General features: G+C 41.3%; 1 protein-coding gene across 14 annotated transcripts in view; it reads left to right on the plus strand.

The window, feature by feature from the left end:
- The window catches only part of NFIA (nuclear factor I A), a 343582-nt gene that overhangs the window by 190094 nt on the left and 128394 nt on the right, over positions 1 to 25094 (plus strand). The gene's annotated exons all lie outside the window — the stretch shown is intronic.

Consider the following 25094-nt stretch of genomic DNA (forward strand, 5'->3'; position numbering starts at 1 on the left):
TGTATAACTGAGGTATTTTTAAGGCTCTGCTAATTGGCAGCACAGTTAAAGCATCATTCATAAAATAGTGTGCATTAAAATGACCACAGCCATTTTTAAGAGAATGGAGATTATTCCTTTGCCGAAAGGATTAACTCCACCTTCTCATCACCGCCTTTATACTGGGGTGTTTTTCCATGGGAGAGAATAATTTTGGGCATTTTGCCTGCAGTATCCAGGCTTAGACCCCTCGCTATTTAACTGTTACAGCTGGCAAAATCTGGGACTGAGAATGTAGCCATCTAACATGGCAACAGCCAGAACAATAAGACAGGCAAATCTTTTAAATCTGTATTTTATAAAACATCTGTTAAAGAATATTAAGTCAGAAGTACTGTTCACATATTTGCTGTGTTTCGCTTATTAAACTCAAAACATTACAGCTTGCCTTATTTTTCTTAATAGAATTACTAACCAGGCTTAGGAGAAAGATTGGGGAAAAAAAAATCATGCTGTTTTTTCAGCCTTCTCTGAAGCCTCTGGAGTAATGACCCAGGCATTCTGGCCCAAAACCCTGGCAGATTTTACAAGGGCTGCTGGTTACATTCACCTGGTTTGGAGGGAACCGTAACAGATTTTTCTCCTGATGTGTTTGCCCGCGTGCTGAAACGCTGCCATAACCCGTCCTCGTTCTGTGGCCAGCCCGCGCGGCAGCCGGCACTCATTTGTCTTTTGTCTTTCAACCATCCCTCATTCTGGGTCAGCAAATTTTGGTTTTCCTGAGAACTGGAGTGTCCAAATCAACATCTCAAACCTAAACTAAAACATCTGCCGGGTCTCATGTGCTGGCTCAACTGGCAGGAACTATAAAACAGGGTGAGGACAGTCCCAACTTAACCCAAATTTTCCAAAATGTTTACAGTGTGGTGGGTCAAACCACAAGAAGCACAGGCTCCAAAGTGGTTCTTCCAGGTACATTCCTTACCAACCACAGCCATTATGGGCAATGCTGGTGATACTCACTCTGAGGGAGCCTCTAAGGATCTCAGCTGTGAGTCCCAACAGAGCAGCGGGGTTGGAAAAGCCCCCACGCCGTCATTTGGTGTGTGGAGACATGCCCTCAGGCCACACACTGGGAAACAGGGCAGCATTCATGGGACTCCAGGCCCAGGCTTACTTCCTAACCCAAGTTGTTGGATGCTGGTGGATACCATGCAAATTCATACAGTTGATTCATATAAAAATGGATTATCCAAAAAAGCCTATTGTTAACTTTTCCAGTACTAGTGTGTACTAATGACTGGAGTGGCAGGGCAAAAAAATGCTTAGAATGTTTAAGGTACACATATATCCTTGTGTCTTGCTGTCTTTCCCTGTAAGCTGACAGTTTACAAATGTCTTATTGAACTGGATTCCTTAAAATGGAGCAGATACTCCTGGGGAACAATTTTCTATATTTTATCAGCCTTGTTAAAAAAAAAAAAAAAGGGCTGTAGGCACTTGAGACTGCTGTCAGAGTCATATTTTAAATATATGTTTTATGTAAGAATTTTACAGTTATCTTATTCCATCTGAGAAGTATAGGTATTTTTTTTTTTTACCTGGGCATACTAAAGAGTGACTAGCTGTTTTATTCTGAAGCATGTAAACTCAATAACTACATATATAGACTTTACTAGATGCTTTACTAATTTATTGTGGCAATGTGGTATTTAGACCACTGTTTAAGTGAAGTTTGCCAGTACAGTTAAAAGAAATTAGAGACACCATCATTGCTAAATCACTTTACCATTCAAAGAAGAACTGTAAACATATGCATTCATTTAATTATAATAGTACCAATTATAAGAGAAATTGTAATGTCGAGAGTAGTAGCTTTTATGTGATCATAATAATGGCATATATTTATCTTGGTTTGGCAAGTTAGGTCTTTCTTTAATAGTTGGCTTTGCTTAAATAGAATGTGGTTTGTTAAAACCCACACTAACCCCCACACCCTTCCATTTGTCATTGCCCAAATAATGAACAATAATCATGTGGTATAAATGATTAATGTATACATGGCTTAGCAAGTATCTTTGAGGTTTAGAAAGTGTTTTTATTTTCATTCTTGCGCCGGACCGAGCTGTAGCCCAATTACATATTATTCTTTGGTATTGGATAGGAAATCTTTTTGCTTTGGAAGAAGTGATAGGAACTTGAAGCCTGCCTGAGTCCACTCTCTTTGAAGTCGATGGTAATTCCAGCGCCAGCCTTCGGAGAAGTGAGCCCATTGTTTCTGGGGCAGTTTGCTTTGTGCATGTTATCTGCTAAATCGCAATTTAATGTCACGTGTAGGAGCGCCAGAACCCCGCATTCCGTTCCTGAGCAATTAATAGGGTCCATGCAAGGAACATCCCACGGAGGTAGATGTAAGGAGTCTTCCAATTATCGTCTCCAGATAAAATAACCTCACTCAGCGGCGCGCACAGCAGCGCCTTTTAACATGCGCCTGCAACTCCCAGCCTGAAGTTTAGCAAGTTCTGTATCTCGCTTTTATTTACATCTGATTTCTTTGGAGCCTAATCAGTCCCAGTGATAAAAAAAACAAACAAACTCTTCCCTTTCAAGATTAATTTTTAAAGTGTCAGCCGTACGCGACTATTTTCAACAAGATTACCCCACGCAAATGAAGGGGGCTTTATCTTGGGCGCTGCAGCGAGCGGCACAATGTTGTCACCGCGCCGCAGACAATGCCACCCATTTATAAGAGGATTCAAAGAGTTAAAAAAAACGCATTACTTGAAACTTGATATAAAACCTGTGGCCAAAGCAGGCTATGGGCTGGAGCACTTGATTATTCTTTTATCAATAAATAAGAGTGGCATACAGTTAATTTCAGCACTGTAATTGAGCGGTGCATTCTGGGAGGCTGCAAAGCACTGTAAGATGAGGAAATGTTTTAGAGACTAATCATGAGAAGAAAGGAGCCTTTCATAGCCCTTATGATGCTGTTGTCAGAGCTAAAGGCAGATAATGATTCAGTAATAATGGCACATTGTGAATATTTAAGCTGAAAAGATTGGGACAAAATGAGCAGACATTGTTGGTTTGCTAAACTGAACAGTTGGTCTTTGGGCTCCAAAACTATCTACAACTCAAATTTGGGGCTCAGAAGTTGCAAAATGAAAAAAAGAAAGATGTTTCCAGGACACTGGCCTGGCACAGGGGTTGTGTGTTGAGCCTGCACAGGGCCTCTTCGCTTACTTTGGAAATCTGAAATTGATAGTCGAAGGAGTTTTTTCATGACTCTCTGAACTGACAAAGTACAATACACTGCAGACTGTGTAAATCTCCCTCCACTTAGGTGCCAGAAGAAATCACTTCAGAAGAAAATCAGTTTTAGTAATGACCTAAAATATTAAATATAGAATGGAGAGTGTCATATTACAAATAAGTCGACTCATTTGCATTTTGTCTCCGGGGCATTGGTAGCGCTATAAAGAGACATGCAGCTGAATTTATGTACATTGTCTTTTTTCCTCATTACTACATTCTGGATCTGTTAGTTGTCTTTCTTTAAACATCTGTTAAAAGCAGTTTCATGAAGCCGTACGTTCCCATATGTTTGGGAACGGTATCAAAGCGTTGAGCTTTTGGCCTCCTTTACAACCTTTTGTCTCACAGAAAAAGGTGGATGAGCTCCGGGGTCGGATTCTGCCAAACCCTAGGGCCAAAAGCACTGTTGCTTTCTGTAGGAGCCAGATAAGTTTTCTTAAAATGTAAAAACCAGCACTGATACAGACAAAGAACATTTCAGTCCTGGACCCTGGAATCGATACTTTCAAAGTTTTTTGTTTGTTTGTTGTTTTTTTTAATAAAATTTGAAAATTTAAAAAGAAAACCTACAAAACCCAAAACTTCTGATGCTCTTAGGATAACTTTTAGCCTCCATAATTTTTTTCTGCATGTTAAATCTAAGAGAATTCTGAAAGTTTGCCTTTGTGAGGACCAGCAGGAGAAACTATCTCCTACACTTTTACAGGCACAGTAAGCCCTAATTTATTATTATCTTTACAATGACATAAACTATTCCAGCCCTAGTATTTCTTTTCCAGAAATGCTTTTCATGTGTACTTTCACACAAAGAAGAAGAAACAAACTCCTGCATCTATACATCTGTTTTTCCTTGAGGAAAAGCAATTACTTACAATAAACAGCTTCAAAACTTTAATCAAAATACAGTTAGAAAAAGTTTATCTTTTTGCAAAATTCTTTTTAAAAACAAGCTCCGTGTTTATAGTAACACTCATTTTTACCCATATGCTTTGAATCTGTGTATTTACTTAGCTAGGCAAAATTTTTAACTTTTTTTTGCCCCCCAAGTCTTTATTTTTATAGAAAAGTTTCTTACAAAGTCATTTATCTATTAAGAAAAATTTAAAATCCCAGGACCAGGTCCTTCTCTGGGGAAAAGAAGCATTGCTGCAAGAGTCCACAGGCGCTGCAGTTGTCTGCAATAAAAAGAGAAACCCAGTTTCTTCATGGTTTCCAGGGCCCCAGTCCTGCATACTTATGCACTTACTTCACTTAACTACTGGAAATGAGATCACCCGCAGCTCTGGTGTGAGCCTCTGCCTCGCAGGGAAGGGCTGCACGGGGGGATAGCTCCCGCTACCAAAACAAGCTCCAGCAGACCCTGCCTGAGCCTCTGGTGCCCTTTGCCAGGTAGACAAACCCTGCCAGGTAGACAAGCCCTCGGTGGCCTGGTTTTGCATCGCTTTGCCGGCAGCTCGCGGGCTTGGCACGAGCTGTAGGAGCCTATCGGTGTGTCTGGGGCAGGGATTGAGGTGTGGGTCAGCTCAGAGCCACCACAGCAAATCTTTAATTTGGACTTGCATGATGTTACCCCTTTCCCATTTTTCTCTGACTTGTCAGTTTGTTCCAATTCCCCAGGTAAAAAGCCAGTTTCAGTCTGAGGCGCTGATTTGATTCAGCGTACTTGGGTTACGTCTAAAGACTGGTAACTCTACTCTTCCTTTAAAGGCTTTCTTTCATTTGCCTTGCAAAGCTCAGCAGTCTCCCTCCATCTCCCACTCTGTCCTGGAAGCACATTCGGGGCTCAGCGTCCAAGTGCACCATGGCCAGATTTCAGCCAGCACAGTGGTAAGGGGTTCAGAGCTCTGATTTGCCCCAGCAACGAGGTCTCAATCATTGAATGAAGTAACACTGCTAAATTCAATGAAGATCTGGCCCACAGATCCTTTGCCAAATGTAGTCAGATCTGGATGCAGAATTTCAATATCCCTAGTGCCTGGGCTGCTTTTGATCTTCCTTACCCAAGTGATAAAGGTACAAGAAGAACAGATTAGCGTTGGTCCATCTTAACGTTTAGGAGCCGTGTTGCAGCTCTAGTACAAATTGCAGCAGCACGTATAATCCATACTAATAGCTCCCTGCAGTAGGGAATTCAAGGCACAAATTTCCCCTTTGCTGCTGTCATCAGAGCCTCCAGTTCACGCCGTCAAGAGAAATTCATAATTGTCAAGTGCTCAGGCGACCAAGTCGGTGCAGGACAAACAACAATCCCTGATTTGTTTGTTCCGCCCTCTCTCTTCCTCCATCCAGGCCATCCGAGTTGTCTGAGAGCACTTCACATGTTGCCCTTGGCCGAGGACAGCTCTGCCTGGAGCATGTCCAACTTGGCGTGGAGATGTTCTAATAAAGCCCCCAATGATGCTCGTTGCCAGTGAGGAGGGGGATGAGGAAGGTGAAGGAGAAGATGGCGCCAAGGTCATCGTGTTTTGGCCTTATAGCAATGTGCTTTTGCAGAAAGACACGTTTCTCTCCCGATTTTACTCTCGAACGCCGCTCTTAACAATGGTGATGATAATTTCATCAGTGTCGCTGATACTTGATATTTCTCATTTACATTGCACGTTTCATCTTCAAGGCTCTTGAAGTAATGAGCTAATCCTCACAACATCCCTGTAAATATTATTCCCCCCTTAAAGAAACTGAAGCAAGGTAATGTACGCTATTTATATTATGATGGCTTATAGGGGTGCTGGTGAAGGTCAGGTCCTCCTTGTACGTAGACATTATATAAATAAGAATCTATATAAGTAAACTACTCCTTGACCTGATGAGTTCATACTTCAAATATACAAAACAAGCAAAGAATAGAGGGAAGGGAGCCCTATCAAAACCCCAAAAGGAGATTAAGTGATTGAACCGAGGTAGTGCCTGGAGACTTGGGCTGAAGGCAGCTCCGAATCCCTTTCTGCTCTGTGCATTTGTCCTTCCTGAGACAAGAATTGTAAATCCTGGATTAGCAGAACTTACTTTTACTGGCAGGTGACACACGTGACTTTAAAGTGTTTAAAAGACCTCCATTTTAATGAAAACATATTAGTATCAAGGTTTATATTCATTATAAATGTAGAATGACTTTTAGGTGATAGAGGAATGGTAACTCACTCTTAGCTCTTAAACAGCTTTTGGAAAAGTTTGTCATTTTCTCTTTTTGGCCTTTTTTAACTGCTGAAGAAATGCAGGTAACAGTCCATTAAAGCAAAACTGAGGCTATTGTCTTAATTTCACTCCCAGCACTCAACACTTCAGTGTCCAGCTTGTGAAAAAGAAAGGGGTTTCAGTGGGATGAGGGTCAGCAAGCACACTTTTTTCTGGAACTGAGGAGAATTATTTCTTGTTCCTCATTAGCTGAGGCTTCAGTTCAGCAAAACACTTAAGCATTTACTGAGCTTTCAACGGGAGTCCCATTGCTTTTAATTTAGAAGAATTTACCTTTGTCACAACCTCTGCTTCGAGGCAGTGGCATGTAAGTACCGGCTTAGAGTTAGGCATGTGTTAATTGTTTAAATATGTTTAGCCCTTTCCCCAAAGCTGTTGTGAATGTTTAATGCAGTATTTACACTAGCCTTAGCACAAGGACTTGCGCTGTAGGATTGATGCTTAAATATATACTTGCTCTGGAGTATGTGTCAAGTGCGTCGCTTGAATTTTTAAATTTCTGTTGGGACTTGACTTGAAAGTTTTTTGAGGGAAAGCACTCTTCAAGAGCAAAATGTGATTTAACATTTAATAAAGGCAACTATCTGCTTAAGCCATGGAGTAGCTGGGAAACTGTGAGAAGCCCTGAACATCTGTGTGGTGGCAGCAGCACAGGACACAGCTACAGCACTGCTCAAGCGCCCGATGCCTCACCACAAATGCAAGTTCTGATGTGCTAAGAGCTTAAATACTGTCATGAGTAGTTACCCTTCAAAAGGAGAACGTGTGGAAAAAATGGCATGTTTGGTACTTCAGGAGTTAACAAAAGTAAGGGCAAATCCACTTAGAGAAAGGCCGGGGGGGTGTGTCACTTTGATGCAAGGATTCATTAAAAAATATCATTAGTTTATTTTAATATAGTTATCTTGTTCTTATTTAAAGGAAGAGGTTACATGCAGTATATTTAGGGGATGATTTTATTTAACACTTGGATGCGTTTTGCTCTAAAATGAATGCTTGCTCAAGAGTCTAAGAAGGCTTCATGGGAAGAGCAAAGCAATCTAAGCCATATGTATTGGGCAGTTTGCCAGTTGTTTGCCAATATGCCCAGGCCACCTGGCTATATATGCAGCCAAGTATGCCATTCTGACTAGCCAGCTTTAACCTTCAGGCTGCTTCTTTTTCAGCTCTTAGGAAACTCTAAAGCCCTCCAAAGCGCGCTGCGTTTCCCCCATGCCAGTAGTTTGTGTGCATCCAGACGCAGGCTGCGCGGCCGCCCTGACCAGACAGCTCGCAGCACCCATTTTCAATGAGTTCGCCTTTTGTCTAGAGAGCGGTTCAGTAGCGTTGAACCCGGGCCATAAGATGAGTCTGGAGATAGCAGACTGAAACCTTTACCCATATGCCATAGTTAGACACTTTGACTGACAAGCCACAGTTTTTGTTCCCAATACTGTAGAGACACTGTTTTACGGGTGGGGTTTAGGCAGGATTTTGTTTAATGTAGTTCACCACTATAATTTCTTTTCCCGAGTATTTGCATGAATTGTAAGAGAAGTGAAGCATTTAGCATAACTCAGGCGTTAATGGCATATTGTTTCATTATTGGGGTAATTTATTTAAATGTTTATTCATTAAATTTCACTCCCAGCCAAAAATATCTCAGCATTCTATTAATCTTTAGTTACATTTTGGGTTGTGGGCAAAGCCTAAAACAAGTACAGTATCCATGGCAGCAATTTAACGTTTAGTAGATATCAGATATAATTAAGCTATTCTAAATATTGAAATTAAGGTAGGGAGAAAAAAAAAAAAGATTATATTCAATTCAGTAAACACAGCATGGGAAGTTTTGGTGCAGCAGCCAGCAAAATCTTTAACTGCATCCAAAGTAAAGGGTGTGCAGTCTGTAGGAATTGTCTCCTGTTTTAATGGAAAGGAGTTTGGGAATGGGATAGCGTGGGGACTTTCTCTCGCTTTATAGCTGTTGGTAAATACAGTGGGAGAGCTGCGTTTGCGGGCTGGGGAAGGCAGCCGTGCTTCTCTGGGACATGTGCTCGCTGCCTGCTTTGCTTTACGGAGGAACACGTATTTTTTGGCGAGCACACGCGCTACAAAAACTTTCTGTGCTCCGATCTGGAAGCGGAGCCTGTGGTTCAGATCGGAAAGCTCCAGGCAGAACTCGCTCAAAATGGCCACGGTTTCCTCCCTTCGCACACCGAAGCCATAAATCTGACACAGCTTCGTTTCAAAAAGATCCATGAACCTGAGGGCCTGATATTTGAAACCCAACTTCTCCGTTTGCAGGTGGGATTATTCGTGGAAGTAAGCGAGAGCACGCAGGCATCTCGCCTCCCGTCCGATCCCCCGCTCAGGTGGCAGCAAGACTTTTTTCACAGCCTGCAAAGCCGGGCATGGAAAAACTGACACCCTCCCTTATTTTTTTAGGCACAAAATTGAAGGTTAAACAAAGGAAGGGAGGTTAAGGCTTTTGAGGAATAAAAAAAAGGAAAAAAAAAAAAGGAAAAAAAAAAATAAAAATTGGGCCCCGAGGGAAACTTTGCCAAGTTTCCCATGGAGCCCGAAACGAGCAACTTTACGAGGGAAGTTTTGCCGCGCTCGGCTCGTCGCACATTGTTCCCATCGCTTTGAAAGCCAGGCTGCTCCCGCACCACCACCTGCACCCGCGCCTCTCCCAACAAAGGCAGCCCGAGATCAAACGTGGAGCCCACCGGCCCTGCGATTTAATCCAGCAGGGTTTGCTGTTGAGTTGCATTGAGGTATTCTTTGTCCCTACAGGCGTGCTGCCTTTGGGGAGCCAGGCATATTGAATTGCTTTAAATCAGAGCCCACGCTGACATGCTCAAGGTATACTTTTTTGGGGAGGCCCGTCTTGGGTTTCCTCTATGAAGGAACACGTTGTGGATCTGTGAGTTATTAGCAGAGCGTCGGAGCCGGAGTCGCGCGGCATTGGTGACATGTTCGATACAGGCCCAGGGAAAGGCGCTGTTGCAAATGCACAAAGACAGACATAAAGGGAGTGGGGAAGTGTCCCGGTGGGCTTTGCAGTCTGGCAGGTGAGATGCAGCTGCAGCCACCCCATCTGTGCTACCTTGGCCTGCTATGGCTGTCAGCGTAGGTAACTTGGGCTGTGATGGGAGAAGCAGAGCAGAAATTGAGACAGAGAATAAAAATTAAGGTTAAAATGGAGAATAATGTTCTATGGGCATTTTGGGGATACTAACAGGTCACAAATTTTCACTTTAAGCGTTCACTGGGTCCCATTTTGTGTATTGCACTAATACATGGCTGGACAAATATACCCACTACAGTTTGTATCGTTTGTTTACTCAGCCTTGTATCAATCTGTGGCGATTTCCATATAATACTTAATCTAAGTGATGGGCTTTGGGCCCCATATTAATGGTATCTCTCCTATCACACGCTTTCCCATTGTAAATGTGTTTATTGTTTTTCGGCGTGGGTGTGCGTTGTGCACACCCGCATTCTTTCTACATTGTTACTCTCTCATTGTCTTTTTATTTATTTGGACCCTGTTTTGCCTTCAGATAAAAAGATTAGTCGTAAATAGCAGCTTTGTCATCCAAGAATTTCCAAGCACTTAAATTTTGAAAGGTTGATCGTGAAAAGTTGTTAAATGGGAGCATTATATTACGGTATTATATTTATAACGTTAAGTATTTGCAGTTTAGTTTGATTGTTTCTCGACAAAGCTTTTCTGTGAAAAAGGACTGAGAAAAATGAGGACTGTGTATACTCCACAGTTATACCAGCCTCTGAGGACCAGGTATTTTTTTTATTCCACCATTTCTCACCATCTTCCTCCTCCAACAAACCTTCCTCCCATCCCAACCACATAATGTATTGCAAATATGCAAAAACACTAAGGGCTTAGTTCCCCTCTGCTTGTAAACACAGCACTCCCATTAGCGGTGAGGCTGCCCATGCCTTTCAGGGAGAAAATGGACTCTGAAATGCTTGGGAGAAAGAGCAAAGCTCTAATTCATGTGTCTTGGGTTGAAAAATTGAACCCACTCTGCTTATTTGCACCTCCATGCCAAAAAAAAAGTGCTGGTGCACTGGTCACAAGTGCAGATGAAGCAAACTAATACGGATTTCCGTGGTCTAATAACAAACAGGGATGTTCAGATGCTGTTGCCAATTCTGCATGATTGACTGTTAAGTCCAGAGAGACAACCCTGTCCCATTGAAATCAATAGGATTTTTGCCGTTGGCTTTCCTGGGACAAAGATTTCATTTCCAATAATCCACCACCTGATTTTAGGCATGTCATTTAGTAACTGATTCACTGCCAATTTAGAGGAGAAACTTCCCCTACTGAAGAATGTGCTCTCTTTTTTTTCCTTTCCTCCCATCCCCCCTGCTTTTTTTCCCCACTGACTTTCCATTTAGTAATAGTTCTTTCACAAAAGGTATTCGTTTTCTTTAAGGTTTTTTGTCTTGTTTTGTTCTGTTGGGTGTTTTTTTTGTTGTTGTTTTTGTATTTTACTACATACCATAACATGGGAAATGGTCCCTCCAGGCATGACTGTTTGAGACGAGGATGTGGTAAGTTGAGGATCTATGTTGTTGTGTTGGATTTCATCACGCCTCCACACATCCTTAAAGCACTGTGACATGCACTGACTTGGAAAAACTAATCCACACCTGGTGACAGGCTACATCACCGTGGCTTAAAAAATTTCAGCCTCTTCCCTCGTGTACAGGAAGGGGTCATGTTCCCCATGCCTGCCGCAGGATGCTAACAGATATAATAGTCAGGACAGGGAAACAGAAGGATCTGTTAAAGGGAGTTGTCGTGATAAACAGGTGTGATTTTCAGGTTGCTACTTCAGGGAATCTCAGGAAAGGAAGCTGGGTAGCCGAACCCCAAGCAGATGGTAGGGTTTGTCTTTGCAGAAGGCACAGCCTGAAACCAATTTTGACATGGTTACACTGAGGCAAACCAGAGTTGGCTCCACAGGGTGGTTTAGGACTGTAATGGAAAACAGCACAAGCCCCACAACTTATTAGAGTTTTTTATTTAAATTTTAGGTTGTTATAAAGCTGATAACTTTTAAGGGGGTGTGAATGACTGCAGGCTGTTGGGAACAGCCTTGTCACAGTCCAGACCCTTTTGGGTACATAGGTTCTCCAGCAGTGCCAGGCTCTGGATTAATTCTTGGTCTCCAGTTAGCAGCATGTGACTGCTCACACAGATTTCCATGTTTGAGAGCTGATAGTTAAAGTTTGGCATTCACAGTCAAGTATAAGTCTATGGAGGATCTACCTGCAAGAAACTTTCAAAATCAGTAACTTGAACAACACTCCAAAAAAAAAGGAAAGAACAAGAATGCTCAAACAGAATATAAATTGCAGCAAAACATGAAATTAATAAAAATAGACAGCAAAATGTAGTGTGTTAAAATAATAAGTCATTTTGTGTGCACGCACAATTTATTAATCTACAGTTGTGTTTCTGGAGGCAGTATTTCTGTTCCTGGCTCTCAGTTACTTCAGTATAGAAAAATGTCAATTTGCACTAAAATTCTGTCAGCATTGATATCAGTTTTATCACAGTTATTTATAATCCATATACCAACCTGAATATAATTAACTGTATATAATTTGTAGGGCTTGCCAAATAGCGAACAGTTATTTGCTACCCAAAGTATTTGTGTAATTAAAAAAATGTCAGCTAGTGTATTAGAAACATTTCATACAGCTGGCTAAATAGTTCAGAACATATTGGTGAATAATATATTAATTCACTGATGTACTACATATTGAATAAATTGTTTTAATAAGTTAAATTGCATTTGGCCCATTAGAGTTGACTCCAACTCTGCAAAGTATTGAGTCAAAGGAAGCTGAGGGCATGACAGAGGAGGCTTTATCAGGTTGTTAAATATTAGGTCTTGGGAGTACAGCAGTTAGGGGTACACTTAGGAGCAGTACTGAATGAAGAATACAGTTCTCCAAGACACTGTTCTCCCGAGGTCATTCAAATGTGGTAACTGGAACCTTTCTAAGGCATAAAAGTACTTTTGTACTTTTGCAAAATCAATACGGTGCCGTTAATGTGAAGTTCACTTTCCCAGCCTGTAATTACTAAGGTCAATATTATACAGTCATTATTAAATGAAAATAAAAAAAAAAAAAAGTTCCCACCCTGTATCTAATCAAATTTCAGGTTCTGTGTTCTGTAAGTTGGTGTTATAACTTCGCCTTGTTAACGAGGAGTTTGTGCAGCAGCGCTGGCTGCGCCGTGCAGCTACGGTGTCTAAGTGCTTTCCCATATGGTGAGCTGTGCCTGCAGCAGCATATAGCACTTCTGTCTGGTGTCCTGCTCCCCTCTCCCCAGGTTTTATATACCTAATTTAGTACCAAGGCAAGCTGAGTTAAGGGGGAAATCGAGCCCCTGCCTCGTGGCCCCTGTGCTGGCTCTCTCACTGTCCTTTACCTGTGAAGATCCTAAGGCAAGAGGCCTTGGGAATGAGTTTCTGTCAATGTTTTATGTTGGTATCAATTCCATGAGATCCACAAGAGATTTTGTGGCTTCCTATTGTGCTTCTATACTCTATTCAGAACAGGGAAGCAGTAAATTTAGAGAAATAGTAAAATGGGTTTCAGTATTCTCAGTATTTTTAATAAAATCCAGTAACTGGCTTGTTATAAAGTCATAAACCAGTACAATTTTCACTGCAATGTCCATTCTAAGAGGGCTCCTGGATCGTGGCAGTGATAAGCAGGCAGGGCTGTCTGTTGGGTTACTTATCCGTGGCACCAGGATTGTCTGTTGTTCAGATGTGTGAGCTCCGGCCTCGGTTTCCGTTCACGGTTGCCGTGTATCATCGCAAGAGTGATGATAACGCCTCTTCAAGGTGGCATTATAGTGACAGTTTAACATGGCAAACTTCTGCTTGGCAAACAGACAGCGACTGTTAGCCAATATTGGCTGAGACTCGCTGATGATACTACATAGTGTATCCTTAAAGAGGATAGTTCTTTGGACTTGATCCCGCTCCCTTTTCTCTCATGTGCCTCTCAGTCCAAGGAGGAAAAAAGAGAGCAGATAAATGTATCGACCCTCCTTTTTATGGCTGCATCCACCTTTCTTCTCACAGGGGTATGCAGAGGAATGGCTTCCAAATACAGGCTTTTTACCATCTTTCTTTCTAGGAAATGGTCTAGAGTTTGCAGAGTCAGAAATCCTACTTCTGAAGTGCTAAAAAGGGAGTTTAGCATAATGCTGATCATTGGGAGCTGTTTCTTCTTGAGAGTGTGTCCCAGTGAGCCCTGCCAGGCAGGATGGCAGTTCTCCCTCCAGCGGGTTTTTGGGTTAACCAATTTAGGGTAATCTCTGGCCTGTGCTCAGTAACTCAGCCCTGAAACTGCAGCTGGAGACCTCAAACATTCCTATTCATCTGCCCAAACATGCTGTCATATCCTTCTTTACCACTAGAGCACAAAATCCAGCAGCCCACATGAGCTGCTTCTCAATCTCTACTGTTAACTTCTAGTAAATAATGCATTTAGGATTATTTAAAATAGTTGCTTTTTTACCATGTAACTTCATTACGATGCTCTCTGAATGCCTGACAGTGAAATAACTGTGAATTTTAACAAGCATGCTTTAAATAGGCTGCTTTATGTATAAATGTAAGTTAACATCTTAACAGGAATTCCATTTTAGTATCTATCGTAATGTTTTGATGATCCTTCTGATACCTTCTGTGTACCAGGAGTCTCATTCCTCAAGTAACATTGTGTTGTTAAAAGGTTATTCTTATTTTACAACCTTATTTTGTGAGCTTGGTGATGCCAGTGGAAGCGTACAGGCCCTGTTTCACACAGCAGCACCTGTAACTCACGTCCTCAAGAAAAGGGAGCGTGCAGGTGTGCAGATGTAGTTTGCTGATTGTATTGAGACCTCTTTGTAATTCCTGCACAATTCTTCTCTCTTGATCTAAGTTTTTGGACTCCCTTTTGGCAACTGGAGGGCTCAGCACGTTGTTTTTTGTGTGCTTTGGTCCCAGGCTGCCGGGCATGTGGATGGGTTACTACATGGGTGGAAGCGGAGTCGCATCGTGCTCGGTTCAGGAAAAACATTGCTCCAGAGCAACTTTGTCTCGGTTTGTTTTGGAAGGAGCCGTCAGGGATCTTGGCTGGAGACAAAGCTGTCAGGGTGAGGGTCATGATGAGCTGTAGGATAGTGGTGAGGCTGAAGGAAAGCCGGTGTCACGAGCCAGAAGAAGTGCCGGCCTGAAGCCGAGCAGATTTACTTTATCCCCACCACAGCTCAAGTCAGATTGCCGTCTTTACTGCTCCGACAGGAATTTGCCGGCCCTTCTTAAGTGCCACCCCAGACATCTCAGGAAGATGCATCTTACCACGTGCCTGTCCCAGCAGGAATGAGCAGGGACTATTCTCTTTCCCAGAAATACATTGCAAATTGTTGGGCCAAAATAGAATGTGTAAGTAAAGCTTAAAGGTAATCTCTGCTTAAGCATTGACCCCGGGCCTTAGATTTATAAGCTTATTCCTGCTGTCCCACCATAAAACTAAAACACCCACTCCAACATGTAGCATTTACATAATAGTTTGGTGCAGCTTTATGAATGTATGTGCTCATATTTTTCCGCTTGCTGTGAAAAAGAGAGACCTGAGGAGTTGATTCGGCCTGGCTGTTCCAGGGCAGTGCAACTTGATCCCGCTATTGCAGAAGGTGGACTCATCGCCTGGGGAGAGTCACATCACTTTCTTGGGAATGCCGTGAAGAAAGCAGCTGTAAAGTGTCTGTAGGGCTGCCCAGCAAGCAGCTGCCTCCCGGGTGTCCTGGCCATGGCCCCATAGCTCTGCCTCCTCTTCCTCCAGGGAGGAAGATGGGGGTGCCTTGCATTTGGGCAACACCCTCTTGGGGCAGGACAGCTGCTGCTGGGAGCTGGCACCTCAGTTTTTGTCCTTTAGGGACCTGGAGACAAGCGGAACCCTCTAAAGTGGATAAACAGCTGCAAAGTGAGTTTTGCAATAAAACATGTAAAATATGTAGTATATAAAAAAGAAAGTTATTAAAAACTTAAGATAAGATCAAAACATTCCAGACGTTATGGTCTGTTCCTGCAGAGCTGTGTAAAAAATGCTGGAGCTTTACAAAGGGGAGCAGCAGAAGAGTTCAGATATGTCAGATATTTTGGACCTTGCAGCCCATTAACATAGCAAATTAAAAATAACAGATGATAGTCTGACTCTTGAGATCATAGCATAGTACTGGTTTTAAAGGCAGAAAATGTTTCTGATTTTTCACAACAAACTCATCAGGTTTTTACAGAAGATTTTCAGAGGTTTCTTGAGTGCTTTGCTAACGTTGTGACTTTCAGTATAAAATATGCACTAGGATTTACACCCTAACCATACACTTTATAATTGGAAAAGGGTGTTCCTGTGGCTGAGATTCAGCTGCAAAATCCATGGGATTCAGAACCAAGCTTTCATTTTGAACTGTGGCCATGCAATCTCCAAATTAAACATGAAAATACTAGCTAAGAGATGAATATAATGAGTGGAACAGATGATCTGCGGCAAACATGAGATATTTCCTTTTAAATTATGAATCATCAAAATCACACCTATAGTTATTATTTTCCCAGTCTCCATGGAAGGTCAGAAGTGCCATCAGCTAAATGGATGCAAATCTAGAATACTTTCAGTGAAGTTACTGAAACACACAGCAGACTGATTGCGTTGATGAAGAAAAGGAGATGAAAGATATATGGCCTTTTTAACACGTTCTTTCCATAGTGTGAATTGTTTTAAGGCTTATTTAATCCTAATTATATATATATATTTAGATAGATAGATAGATAGATAGATAGATAGAGTTTTGAAAATAATTTCTTTTAAACCTGTTGTTGCAGTATACGATCATATATTTTAAGGGACGAATTTGGGACTTGCCAGTTGCAAAAAGCACCTCTCTAAATTGCCCAGCTTTAAAAGTCAGATGTCCTCAAATACCATTTGAAAAGATAACTTTTTCTTTTCCCCCCCAGCTGTGTCGTAGCCTCCGTATCTTACTGTCAAGAAGCTTCTTTTGGGACTGAGACAGGTCACGTTGGAAGTCAGTGGCTAATCAGCTCCCACTGCACACTGTCTGCTTTCAGCTTGAATTATCTTAGGCAGACATCCTGGCTAGCTGCAACACAAACCTCTGATGGCTTAAGCCTGAGAAGACCTGAGTTTGGCAGCCACTAAGTTAGCGATGAGGAGAGGAAAAGAAACCCTATCTCTTCTGGTGCTTTTCCCGTCTTGGTTTCCCCACTAGAAATCAATAGGAAGGTCGATAGTTGGTTTTGAGTTGTTCGCTACATGCTGGAGTTTTCTGATGTAAACCTTGAGTGTCTGGGTTTCAGACGCTCTAATGTGTCAGGAGGTTTGATAGCTGCCACTGCCATCCCAAGTTACACTTTATTTCCAGTGACAGCCTTTGTAACATGAGAAAGGGATGAATTCAACAGTTAGAAGTACAGATCAATCTTAGATGCTCACTGCTCAGGAGGAGGGGACAGGTTAAAATTTTTAGAGGAATTGATTATGGTGGTTTTTGAACTAACTATATGCTGAAAAAATGCTGTGTGAGTTAAGGCTACATGGAGGTAATGTAATTTTTTCCCCAAAGATACTTCTGGCATCATTCAAAACTCCATGAGCGCTGGGTTTCTTTGCTCACTGCTAAGTAGAAATTACTCAGTGTGAAGGTACAGTGGCTGGGGAAAGTTTTTCTTGATTAAAAAACTCCCATTCAGGGTTCTTTTGTTGGCACTTCCATAACCAGAACAGCTAAGATAATAAGAATATTGCATAAATGGTATTTTACAGCGTATAGTTTCTCTGTTGACGTAAAGGACCTGAATCCATGAGGGAAGCTTGAGCTGTGGCAGGGAAGCTTGAGTTGTGAGCAATGTGCAGGTCTTTTCTGTATTTATTGAGTCTTACAAGCATTGGTGTAAGAGTCATCTCCTGTGCATCTCTGTAATACGGATTTGTCTTTTGTGACAGTTGTTTTGTGTCTTTCTGCCTCACCTGTTCTCATCTTTTGTCAAATCTCCTCAGCAAGAACCCATTTGCCCTCTTGCTTCTTGAGTGACTTGGTTTTTTATTCCTGAAGAACATGTCATTGGTGGGGAAGGTTGCTGCAAACTTCTACTACTGCAGATTTGGAGAAGGGGTAGATGGATGTTCAGCACATAGCACTTCCTGTGCAATGAGACATCAATCTGTAATTTATCTTCTACTCTTTATTCACACTAGAGGAAGTTCTGTCCTTGGGTCTACACATGGGCCGCATCAATTGGCTTCAGTGGAGAGCAGCTGAAAGCTAAGCCTGGACCATACATATTTGAAAAGTACAATCCAGACCTCACAGTTGCTTTTCTCCCAACAGATCTGTTGGTAGCCTTGGCAAACATTTCAGGTAGGGTGTCCATAGAATCCGAGGTAAATTCTTAAGCTGTTCTACCTTACACAGACATTAATTGCAAATGTGATTTTTAGCTCTAAGAAAATCAAAATGTTTAAAGTGGACCTAGAAAAGTCTTTGAAAATTGTGATGATACATCTTTCATATTACCAAAATGACACTGTTATTTAAAGCAATGAAACTGCTCTTTGAATTCTATCTCAATATTTAACCAATAATATTTAAAGATGTGCACATGAAGCAAGTATCTTACCCCAGTACACTTTTAGATATCAATCATGCTGTATTAATTGAAAGGATTTGGTCTAATCTCATAAAGAAACAGGCAAACTCTTGGCTTTTCTCTAAAGTAAAAATATATCACTCATGTCATCCATTACTGTGCTATAATTATGGTAAGTGAAGCAGAACAGAATCGATGGAGCAATTTATCAATGCATTCCCAACTATTCCTGCACAGCTGACGTCATGCAGCTGCAGATACTGTCCTTCAATATAAAAGATACCCAGCAGTGTCAAGACTTTATTCTGATTTACTCCAGCATAATATTTTCATATTTAATATTGTCATTTCAATTATGGTTTAATTAATTTATTTCATTCACTATGAAATTACACTTAATTAGTTGGCTTTTAATTTTTTCCCCCCAAATTAAAATTTCAAAAGGGCAAAAAAAAGAGGGAGAATAAAAATCCCAGACATCATTTAATTCAGACTTCAAGGTCAAAAACCCCTTACAGTTTAAACTTTATGCTAATAGAGCATAAACTTGATCTTTTCTGTTCCACTCTAAATTATTTCAAGATAAGAAGCAGAATATAATGTGTGTAGTAAGCATTTCCAATAGACATTTGTCTTCAGATATTAAATACTTCCCCAAAATGTCATTTTAATACTCAGATACTGTTTAGTACCTTCAAATATTTGCCTTTTTGCACACTCCGTTTTCTAAGTGTTGAGTTTTACCCATATATTATCTTTTTAAGTTTTATTCAAATAGGCTGACAGAGTTAGAGCCTCATGTAGACTAAACTTAGTGCAGCAGTCCTGGAGATAGCACTGTTTGTTCTGTAAAAACACTCACCCCGCATTCCTCCTCAAGTTATTAAATGTGTTTACACTACATTAAATATGAAAAATGAACTTCTTCAGCAAAGGGATTGTTTAAAATACTGGGAGAAATATGGCCAGAGTACCTTGCTGTACCCCTTGGCCCCGAGGAGCAGTACCAGGGCGCTTCTCTCGGCTCCTCACAGCACTTCTCCTACTCCTGGACCAGAGCAGTTTCTGACAACCGTGTCTTTCTTCATCTGGCACAAAGTCTTCCTTGGGATTTTGGCACTGTCAGAGTGAAGAGCGTTGGGTCCAAAAACACGCCGATCTCGCAGGGTGGGGAGAAGAAGGGAAGTGTTTGTTTACAGCTCACCCCACCATCGGGCTCTCTCAATAAACCACCCTTCCCTAAGATGTCTGGCTGCTGGGATGACTTTTTTCTCCTCAAACTTTTCCTTTTTTCTCTGGGAGAGGAGCACATGGAAAAGTTAGTCAGGAAATTAAAGCTGCGAAAGTAGTTTTTTCTCACACGACAGCTGCGGGTTTACGTGTTGTTGTGTACAGTCCCCCTGTCATCCCATTTCCTCCTTTGGAGAGGCCTTTGCTCCCGGTGGGGTTCCTGGGGCCTCGTTAAACAGTGATGAAAGGCAACACATCTCCTGTGTCCCAGCATCCATAGGGTCCCTGTTGTGCCGTGTTCTCATCATCAGGACCCCCTCATGGGTGCCTTGGTGGGGCTTTGCCAGCACCGTGCCCTGCAAAGGGTTAAGGTGGCCAGGCAGCCCCATGGAAAGCTCAGTGTCCGTCTCTCTTTAAAGATGTACTTCTAAACACCTGCGGGGTGGATTTCTGAAGGGCGAGTTTACCTGATATTACACGGTATTGTTTAATTTGGACTATATTTAACCAGCGCTGTGTTGAAACAGTGTCGGCGAGCTCTGAGAGCTTGCCAGGCACATTCTCAAAATGGTTGCCAAGCTGTAAGATGGCTGCCAAGGTCTGACTGCACTGAACAGGTCCAAAATGGTGACCAACTTCTCACAATTTTCCTGACGATTTTTTTTTTTTTTTCCTTTTTTCTTTTCCTTTTTTCTTTTTTTTTTTTTTCTTTTTTTCTTTTTTTCATGCGTGTGCGTATGTGTGTTTTGTTTTCCTTCCCAAAGTAAGGAAGATGCCGGACTTGGCACCGGCCTCTTGGCACTACGATTTATAGTGTCATCCAGAGATTCAAGTAGTTACTGTGTTCTTGTTTCACAGCACTTGGCAGAAAGCTGCCGAGGGGAGGACGTGAGGTGAAATAGCCGGTGTAAAATAACATCAGCGTTTTCCTTCCTTGGCTAAAAAGTACCAAACATGTTGGGGGGGAAAAAAGTTAAAAAAACTCAGTGTGCAAGGTAGAGTATTTGGAAAGAAATCAGGACAGAGCAGCTTCGACCAAAGCTCCAGACTTTCTCTTTGAGCTGCGTGTCTAAAGCGGTGCAAACTTTATCTTCAACAGGTTTAGGATTATTTTTTTATATATATATATATGTATGTATATTTTTTTTAAATTTTTTTTTCCCCCCTGCATTTGTTTACTGGAGTTTATAGCAGTTTCTTTCTGGCAGTTGTGCTACTTAGCAGATTGAAATAAAATCATAAGGGTGAATTAAAACACACTGCTGTTAGTGCTGATTAGAATTTTAGCTTAGTGTAAATACCGGATGCAGTGTCCAACTTTTCAGGGACTTGGCATAGACTCAACAGGGATCTCCGGGCTGCAAAGGAGACAGTGTGTGCTTGCAAGCTTTTTAAATACTTGGATAGGTGAAACTCACTGCTTCTGCTGGCGTGCGAGCTCATTTGGTGCCTGTGTAATGCATTTTGTAGTCCAAGGTGGCCTTAAAAAAGAAAGGAAAAAAGCAAAGGATAAGAATAAAAGGCAAGTGGTTCAAGCTAAGAACTTTAAATGTATGGATTTGTTTTTATATGCTGACCATCCCGTGCTAAATGCTTGCCTGTGCGTACAAGCAGTAAATATAGTCGCAGCTACTTTTTGGGTTGCACTTGAAATTAAACAGATTGCCTGAGGACAAGTAATTTTGAAAATGCTAAATGGTCCTCTATGCAGCTGGAAAATATTTGTAGTTACAGGAACAGAATGGTAGATAGAGGCTTTTTTTTTCAATGTAAATACCTGCATTCAGGTGGATTCTATTAGTAAAAGCTCCCTTTCTCATAGTCTCACTCTCAGCCCAGGTGTCAACTTCTGTCTATTAGGCGTTTTCTTGAATTACCCTGGTATATTTCCCCTGTTTAAGTCAACACTGGAAAATCAAGAATTATCCAGCTGATGTGACTGCTTCCCTCCACCCAGTGTTTGGGCCATATTAAACCAGCAACAAGACCCACTCCTAAATCCAAATACTTCATCTCTGCTATTGCACATCCTCTGCTAGTGCTGGGTCGATGGGCCACATCATTTCTCCTGCAGGAATGGCAGGACCCTGAAATCTACTTTGCCTTTATCCATTTGCTTGAGGAAATTCATATGGATGCAGATGTCTTTTGCAGAAGTGTTTGCTGTTTATATCCATATTTCTCCTATAACTTACTCCTTTATGTCTTCGTAGAGGTTATAAACATCCCTTTAGTTCAGATTCGCCCTCTTTCATTGGTAGCCTATATTTCCATCCTACTTCCTTAGACCAGGGTATTATTTTTAATGATGTAATTTGAACTCCTGGTTCTGTGGTGAAAAGATGAGATTAAGACACACAGCTTCTGAAAAAAGTATTGGATACTGGTCAGGGAACATGGAGTTTAATTGAGCCAGAAGCATTTACTGAGTTTCTGTCCAGTCACCCCAGGACAGTTATATACCAGATTCTCTAAAATATTTTTCAGGATATTTTAACATCATACGTGAACAAAATTTATAGCACTTCAAATTCAAGGGGAAAAAAATTCATGAAAAGTCTTGCTTATCAATGTAATACAAAAAAAAAAAAAAAGTGGTGTAGAAACTCCAAGTGAACCCTCTTTAGTGTTTAAAAATCTTAGTGAAGACTTTTAAAGAAAGACTGGAACAGGATACTGGTGTCATGTTCTCAACTTCATCTCTCTTGCTACCACTTTAATAGAAACCTGCTAATTCAAAGGATAATGTTTCATCTGCTTTAAATTAAAAAAAAGTGCAGTTTATAGGAGATACTAAACCTAGGTACAGAGTGCACACCAGCATAATGTGCATCACCACTTTTAAAATTGAATTTAGGGGTTCATTTTTGCCTTTGTGTTTTAGATCTAGGTAGATAAAACCTCATCATCTGCTGAAAAACTAATTTTCAATTACAAAAGTTGATAATTTGTTTATTTATATAAATATTGAAACATACCTGGTTTAAAAACTGAACCTTTGAATGTGAAAAATCTGCGAGCCATTAGGACACTTGTAGCTTATCCTAAATTATCTCTGGGCCATTTTATCCTGCATATTAGCATGGCTTCTGCACGTAAAGATTGTCTTCTGATTTATGCATCAGTAAATTTTCCTTTGATTTAGGAAGGGAATTAGGTCTGTGGTACTTTTCTTTAAGTAGCCATTATTAGTTCTAGATTCTGATGTCGTTACACTCTTGTATAATGGCAACAGCTCTACTGCAAGTAATGAAACACTGCAGTGAATATTGTGGCAGCAGTAGGACTGAGAAGAGGATCAGGTCTTCAGTTTACAACTTTTCAGACCTGCAGATTTATCTCCCACGAACAGCAGTGAAATCCTTCAGCAGCTTTTGGCACTTTTGCTTGTTTGTATATTCTTCATGTACACATCATGTGCATCTGTGTGTGTCTGTGTGTACGTATATATGATATGTGTAAAAGTACTTTTTATATAGTAACTTTCTGCATAGGGCAACCCAAACAGCTGTTATTCCTTTTTATAGCTTCTTTAATCTATGTGCCAACAAGTCAGTTTACAAAATCTGTTTTGTTGATGACTGCTGCGATAATAATTGTGGTGTTTTGTGGCTTGGCAAAAGCCTGGGGTCTCCTCCGAGGACTCTTGCCAAAGCCTTTGAAGGGGTTGAGGTGGATTCACTGCCAAAATGAGTCACCACTCTCTATTTTATTTAGTGTCCTTCTGCCAAGGCCTTAGACACTTTCTGTTTTCATTCTTTTGTAGGCTTTCCTTCCCACATTGTGGTTTCCTTCACAGCCAGAGTAATGTGTTTGCCAGCATAGGTGAGAGAGTGTGGCTGACTCTCCAAATGCCACTGCTAGACTCTGCTTAAGGGTTAGTGGTTTAGCTATTGTGCTTCCTCAAAATGAATGTGCAAGATTTAATTATATGCCTATGAATTATAAATAATAATAATAAAAAAAAAAACGTCTGCTGCATCTGATGCAGCACAGTGCAATAATCTAGAGTAAGGTCAAGGGATTTCAGAGGTCTGTCAGTGTTTACTCCTCCAAATCTCTGTGCTCTGCATCCTCTAAATTATTTTACTTGTGATTGTGCTGGTCAAATCAGAGATGAGCCAATCCTCAGGAATAAATCTTTTTTTTTTTTTTTTAACTTTTCTCTTTTTTTTTCTTTGCCTGAGGCTGGCCTTTCTACTTTCTTCTCCATCCGGAAGCAGATAATGGTTCTGTTCACAGCAGAGAAACAGATGCATGGTAGTTATAATAACACTTTGCATGTCCCACCCAGATGTCTCAAAAAATTTGAGAAACCAAGATGAATGGATGTGACATTCTGACATCCTTCATACAGATGTGAAAAGTGAGGAACAGAGCAGTGAAGAGATTCAGCTGAAGTCACACAGGAGCTCTGCGTGAGGCCTGGAAACAGAACCCACATCATCTGACTCACTGGCCTTTGCTTTAACCACAAAAACTTCCTTTTCCCCACTATACTGAAAGTGATATGTTTTGGCCTTATTCTCGATAAAATGTTAGATGTAGAGATGGCCTAGATCCCCTTACAGTAAAATGTGTAATTCCTGCTCGGGTGATGTTGGATGAGTCACGGCTTATTACAGTATCTGTGGTTTTCTTAGTGCTGCAAGGTTTTGGGTTGAACAAGGAAAGCAATATGGGGATTTCAGTTAACTGCTAAGCAAAATTAGAGTGGAAAAAACACAGAGTAGCAGCAACATTAAGCTTTCCAAACAGGTTTTCTGTTGCTCATCAATAAAGTGCTGCACTCTGAGGTCAGCAGCTGGGTAGTACAGTACTGATGTTCAACCCTCAGTTTTAAAGGACCTAAAGGAATTATTGTGTTCCCCAAAATCATGCCCTTAACTGACTCTGCGTTCACAGAGGTGCTTAGAGAGGTGATCCTGCAGGATTTGGAGTGTCACACCTGTTTCTCCAGTAAGGCACTATGTGGGAGCTTACAGGTGCTCCTCAGTATTTGCTATCAAGCAAAATTATTCTAAGTGCGTATTTTTGAACATTAAAAAAATACAAATGCTGCCAGACAGTGTAGTCCTTTGTATAGCTGTGGAGTGGAGCCAAATCAGGAGACGTGTTTTCATCCGTCCTTTTCAGTGTCATTTGCTGTGTGTTTCCCTCTTTCATGATTGCCTTCTCCTCTTCTTTGGAGATCAGCACAAAGGCTGAGCAGTTCTCAGTCCTGCTCCAGCCTCTGGGTGATGTAAATCTTTTCCTGAAAGTCTGGTTTAGGGTGAACTTCACCCAGAAAATGTTTTAATCTCAGGAATTTTCTGTGTCCTTAACAAAGATCTCATATCCCTTCCATACAAGGAACCCTTTTAGCCTTCATCCTCACACCTATACAGCTCCTGGGATAACCTGGCTGCACCTGACCAGAGTTGCTTAGGATTGAGTTTGGGTTTGCAGATTTCAAGCTGAAGTTGTAATTGTAAAGAAGAGACCTCTTTCTGTTTTTCAGTCAAATTTTAACTCATGGTAAATGGATGAGACCATTCTCTTTTCTGTGTTATTCAGCATGGCTCCAGATCTTGTGTCCTGAATAATCCAGTTGGACTGGGTGATCTCCAGAAGGGAAGGGCAGGGAAAGGAGAAAAGGAGAAGAGGAAAGCAAGTGGAAAGGGAAAAAGA

This window comes from Parus major, chromosome 8 (assembly GCF_001522545.3).
Source record: "Parus major isolate Abel chromosome 8, Parus_major1.1, whole genome shotgun sequence".
Lineage (NCBI taxonomy): Eukaryota > Metazoa > Chordata > Aves > Passeriformes > Paridae > Parus > Parus major.